The sequence below is a fragment of the Panthera leo genome, chromosome D4, assembly GCF_018350215.1.
Source record: "Panthera leo isolate Ple1 chromosome D4, P.leo_Ple1_pat1.1, whole genome shotgun sequence".
NCBI classification, from domain to species: domain Eukaryota; kingdom Metazoa; phylum Chordata; class Mammalia; order Carnivora; family Felidae; genus Panthera; species Panthera leo.
Window position 1 is genome coordinate 8668772 of NC_056691.1, and position 6413 is coordinate 8675184.

A 6413-nucleotide genomic window follows, 5' to 3' on the forward strand; every position below is an offset into this window, starting at 1 on the left:
TCCCTTCCTCCTGGTCACTGCATCATCATTTTCCTTTGGCCACTCACTTCCCCATTCTCAGTGTCTCTACCCAGAGATGAAAACGTAACCCAGACTAAACAATCAGTGTTGTCTTCCCCTTACCAAAGTGAAAGGATCTTTTGCTCAAAGTATTGAGAAAGAGGAGTTCTCCTTCCACTGGGGCTGCCATACTGATAGAAGACCCTTGAATTACTACTGGATGAAGCCAGCGTGGTAGGGAGCAGAGGAGGGGGAGAGCAAGAGAGGAAGAGAAACTGAGTCTTGGGATGTCAGGTGCCCAGCCTCCAACTCTGCCTGAAACCAGATCTAACCTGGACTTAACAGTGACTTGAGATTTGTTTAAGCAAACGGGCAAAAAAATCCCCAACAATCTTATTTTTAGGCGAGTCCTAAGTAATCCACCTGTTTTCTATTCAGTGGTTTGGTGGTAAATGTTTAACAGCCAATTCTTGCAGGGAGGAGAAAGGAAAGGCCCTGATTTATAGTGCTTACTAATTTCTGTAGTCTAAATACCCACCATGAACAATTACAAGCTAACAGCATGATGTCAACATCATAAATTTTCTGAGAACTTAGCTATCAGTTCTCATAAGGTAGCTTCACACTATGCTTCTATGTCTGTACTCAAGTTATTAATAGAAACATTGGCCAAGACTAAACAAAGGATTAAGCTCCAAAGCCAACTAGAGAACTTTCCTCTGTGGCCCAACTGGATGTGGACACAGCAATCAACTTTCCTTGGGCAAGTCCAACAAGCTACAAATTTAGCTCTTTTTCCCAACATCCAGCCCATGTTTCCACTTTGTCCGTTACCATGAGAAAATGTCAGACATTTTGCTAATGGCAAGTCTTCTGCATCCTTAAATCTCTCAGCTCTGTCCGTTCATTTGCCATGAGAAATAAAGTCACCAGGCCATGACTTGCTCTTAATGACCCATGCTGCCTCCTGAAGATTGCCGCTTTCCTTTCTAAATGGCAAAGCACCTGCTAAATGCTCTGGTAGGATTTTTATTGCTTGCCAGTGGTTTATTGTTTTTGGAATCTGTCCTTCTTCCCACTTGGAAAACTTGGACACTGCCTGTGTCTTCCCTCACTTTTACAGATTATTTTGGGTATATGCCATGGGAGAAATCAGAAATGATTAAGGTCAGAATTTTTCTAACGTTGGTCATTTTCATTTTTGTAATTTTGCCAACATCTCTTTTCCTTCTAACTGATTGGTTAACTCTTAGGGGCCAAGAGGACTGCGTTATGGAAAGGGACTGGAGGTCTTTTCTAATCTGTTCTCCAATCTTGAGATGCATGTGTCTCTCAACAACGTATAGACAGGTTGATTAGAAGCATACTCGTACTGGTAGAATTTTGGTTTCTCTCTCCTTGTGCTTTACCTGTATCCTCTTGATGGTCTATTTCAGGTTATGATTTCCAAATAAGACTATACCCTCCAGGCATTTCATGTGATTGCCTTTTCCCTTCTGCTAGAGATTTCTTTTGAAAGATTCAAGTTTCCATTGGCTCTCATCATTAGATGAGAATCTAAACCCACCAAATGTTCTTAATACCTAGAAGACTGGTTTCCATCTTGGATTGAAAATCTGTGATCATTCCTACATATTTTTGTGTGTGTGTGTGTGTGCATTGATGTAAAGACTTCTGAGGCCACCATCACTGTGGCTAAACCCATGCTCTAAGGCTTCCTAGTGAGCATTATTGCCATTTTATCTGGCCCTTTTAATTTTGTATTTTCATCTTTCAGTTTAAGGAACTCTTTCTCATGTTAGAAATCACCAACTGGCAAACGTATTTTTCCTGATTCCCTGGTGGTGGTGGTATCCCCACACCCCTGGCCTGGCCCGGCCCACAGTTTTCTCATGGCTTTGTTACAGCCTTTATAGTCAAAATACTGTTCCTGGACATCATCCATATAGCTGGCTCTTTACTTGCTAAGGCCTCTTCACTCCAGTTATCCTTCGGCAGGGGAAAAGGGCATGAAAGGAAGGCCTCTGGAACCAAGTTCCTTGGTCACCAAACCAGGAAGCAGTAGGGCACGATGGCTGTAACATTCCAAAGGGAATCCTTCGTTATCTTGGGGTTCTTGTTGCACCCTGGCTACTTGCTGACTCTGTGATCTTGGACAAGCATGGGCTTTGCTTTTCTCATCTGATGGGGGTGGGGGTGGAAGTAAAGTCTGCTCTGCCCTTATCTCAGAAGGTTAAGTTTCAAATGAAGTGATGAAAGAGTTTGTGAGTTGAGCATTGTACACAGGGGACAGGCAACATTATTGAGGCTTCTTGGGAAATGCAAGTTGTAAACTTGAACCAGATTTGCGGAATTTCAACATTTCCTCCACTTGGGATCAGAAAGTCTTAAGTCCCTAATGGAACATCACAATGGAAGGAGAAGTAAGACTTACCAATTAGCTCAACTCCTGAATCTTCATTTGACCTTTAGTTGGCATCTCTACTAGGAAAGCACTCTGCTGAACAGAGCAAGGCAGTTTTGGGACCAGCAGGATTGTCGTCACTTACAAGCCTCAATGAAACGGTGCCCACTGATAGGTAGCAGTTAACTGCAATGCTTATCGCTTTAAATAAAGCTTCTGGCCTTCCCCAGCCCCTGGGGAGAGAAGGAGGGGAAGAGAGAAAAATACTGGCTTGTGTTCTTTGTGGTAACTTAATGTTGGTAATTTATAACCGATAAAAATGTATTGCTGCCGCTTCCCGTGGGTTGTCTAGAAGGTTTGTTTAAAATCCACTGGTGACTCCTAAAGTCTCAAGGAAGGGAGAGGTGCCAGGTTGGGGTCTGGCCTGTACAGAATTCCTTACCGATTTGACATGAAGACTTGGAATCAGGCAAGGGACTTATAAGTTAAAGCAAAGTAACTTAAAAGTCATGGATTACATGTGAATATAATTTTGTGAATAATACTCAGAACGAAAAATGATTGTGAAGACCTACCCAATTCTTTTTTTTTTCAATATATGAAATTTATTGTCAAATTGGTTTCCATACAACACCCAGTGCTCATCCCAAAAGGTGCCCTCCTCAATACCCACCACCCACCCTCCCCTCCCTCCCACCCCCCATCAACCCTCAGTTTGTTCTCAGTTTTTAAGAGTCTCTTATGCTTTGGCTCTCTCCCACTCTAACCTCTTTTTTTTTTTTTTTTTTTCCCTTCCCCTCCCCCATGGGTTCCTGTTAAATTTGTCAGGATCCACATAAGAGTGAAAACATACGGTATCTGTCTTTCTCTGTATGGCTTGTTTCACTTAGCATAACACTCTCCAGTTCCATCCACGTTGCTACAAAGGGCCATATTTCATTTTTTCTCATTGCCACGTAGTATTCCATTGTGTATATAAACCACAGTTTCTTTATCCATTCATCAGTTGCTGGACATTTAGGCTCTTTCCATAATTTGGCTATTGTTGAGAGTGCTGCTATAAACATTGGGGTACAAGTGCCCCTATGCGTCAGTACTCCTGTATCCCTTGGGTAAATAAGACCTACCCAATTCTGCTGGTTCACTCAAGGCACCCCCTTTATCTGCTACTTCTTGTATTTTTGTTTGTTTGTTTTTGTTTTTTGGTTTTTTTTGCATAATCTTACTCCCTCAACTTCCAAATAAAAAGCCATATAATGGAGACTTCTGATCATTCTTGATTTTGATCCTGAAATACCAAAGTCACAAAAAACTCAGAGTCCAGAGCATCAAAACTACCAAAAACAAAACAACAGCAACAACAACAACAACAAAAAATCAACAAATATTTGGTTATAGTACTTAGGAAGAAGGAAGGAGTGGTACAGATGACTTTTTCATTCTAAGAGGCTTCTATGTTAGCAAAAATCAGTTTTAGTGGCAAAAATTACCAAAATAAATCTGTCATAGACACATAAATGTAAAAATGTGAACCTAACATTTGATGTCCTGCCTAATGGTTTGAGAAATGAGGCAAGGTGAGAAAGCTGTAGAGGGAAGCCAGCTTGTGGCCAGCGCTGAGCCCTCGGGAGGCCTGGTCTTGGTGATGTCATGAACATTTACAGGTGGTCAGCTTTGTAAATTCTACATCATAATTCTGTCCTTCTCCAGCGGACGGTTGATCTCGGACTGTTCAACCAGCACACAGAGCCCAGTGCATAAGCCAGAATGTCAACCTACTGATTTGTATCACAAACATGTAATTGTCAGGCAGATCAAAGCTTGTGTAAGGTCAATTAATGAAGATTCATCAAGTGTCTGCTGTGCACCAAGTGTTAGAATATAACTGTGACCATGACAAACAGGGTCTCTGGCCTTGCCTGGTTAGAATCTGTTGGTCGTTCATACTCTCTCTGTAGGAAAGCTACACCAAAGGCCAATTTGTGATCAGAAAGCTGCTTTGTGAGCCTGAAATTAAAGGTGGTGAAGCACCTGACCTTGAACAGCCAGTGGTATGTTGATACTCCTGCTGATAGTCTGAGAGTACACCTGTCCAAATGTGGGTCTATGGGTCCAGACCCATTCTTCTGGAAGATGATAGAAACAATGTCTAATTTGGGGTCCCCAAGCTTTATTAACTCTATCCAGACTTCTCATTAAAAATATATACATATATTTTAAAAGTCAAAAGATAAAATGATAATCATCCATACTGAGGTTAACCACTTGTACCATTTATTTTCAATCTTCCTTTATTTTCTTTTTATATAATTGTCAAATTGGTTTCCATACAATACCCAGTGCTCATCCCAACATTCAATCTTCTTTAAAAGAAAACCATTGTAGGGATGCCTGGGTGGCTCAGTTGGTTAAGTGTCCAACTTCAGCTCAGGTCATGATCTCACGGCTCGTGGGTTTGAGCCCCGAGTCAGGCTATGTGCTGACATCTTAAAGCCTGGAGCCTGCTTTGGATTCTGTATCTCCCTGTCTCTCTGCCCCTCCCCACTTGTGCTCTGTCTCTGTCTCTCTCAAAAATATTAAAAATTTTTTAAAAGAAAACCATTTTTTTAAATATGCTCAATGATGCAGACAAGTGCATAGATACTAAATGAACAGCCACCCTAAATATGTCACCCAGAAATAGCCATCGCTGACATTACTTGAACAATTTCCTATGAATACACACAGTTTGAGGAATATATGGATAGACTGAGAGGAACACTTATTTAAAAATGTCCTGCTATACATGTTATCTTTGGATGAAAATGGTTAAATGGAAGTTTACTTGAATTAACAGAATAGAAAGACATAAGCAAAGTTTATTTTTTAACTACAAGAGATAGTATTTCTTGAAAGATCATATACTTTTTTTAAAAAGCAGTTATGAGAAACGTTGAGAATTCCAAGGTATTTTTTAAGTTCAAGGGCCAATTGGGAACAGTGTTGATGGTGTCCCTGTTGGAAACCTAACATGAGAACATCCATTCTTCCTTCTGCTGCCCCTTCTCTAAACTTCTGACTTCTGTTACCTTCGTTGGTTTCTGTTTGAATGTATGGATGCATTTTGTGCCTGGCTTCATAGCTCACATGATCTGTCATTGCCTCTCCCATGCCATCTGGTATTGGCTGCATATTTAATGTGGTTGAGTGTTTAGACCTTTTGTCTTTGCATCCTCATTGTTCTTGATTTTTTTTTTTAACGTTTATTTATTTTGAGAAAGTACACCAGAGGGGAGGGACGGAGAAAGAGAATCCCAAGCATGCTCCACACCACCAGCGCAGACGCCCTATGTGGGGCTCAATCTCACAAACAGTAAGATCATGACCTGAGCCAAAATCGAGAGACTGAGACATCCAGATATCCTTGGATTGATTCTTTTTTTTTTTCCCTTTCTTAAAGGTTTATTTTTGAGAGAAATACAAAGCATGAGCAGGGGAGGGGCAGACAACAAGGGAGACACAGAAATCGAAGCAGGCTCCAGGCTCTGAGCTGCCAGCACAAAGCCTGACACGGGGCTCTAAGCCACAAACTATGAGATCGTGACCTGCACTGAAGTTGGTTGCTTAAGAGACTAAGCCATCCAGGTGCCCCAGCCTTGGATTCTTTCTTAATTAGCTGGATACTGGTATTGCATTTCTTGATGTCTTTCATTCATTCAGATACTTTGTCTTTTGCCTTTGTATTTGTGGAATATCCGGGCTGGATATAATATCATTGTGTCACACCTTCTTTTCCCCCAGACTTTGTAAAAGCTGCCTTGCTGTCTTTAGCTGCAGAGGAAACTGGAGACAGGTTGAATTTCAATCCTTGCAGGTGGTTTGTTTTCTAGCTTTGTGCTTGTGTTCTTTTTTATGTTCAATGGCTTAAGGGGACTGTATCCAGAATTTCTTTAATTACAGCATGCCCATGGATCTGAAGATTATTGTTTCTTATTTTTTAACCTGTTTTCTTTCCCATGTATTGGATTTT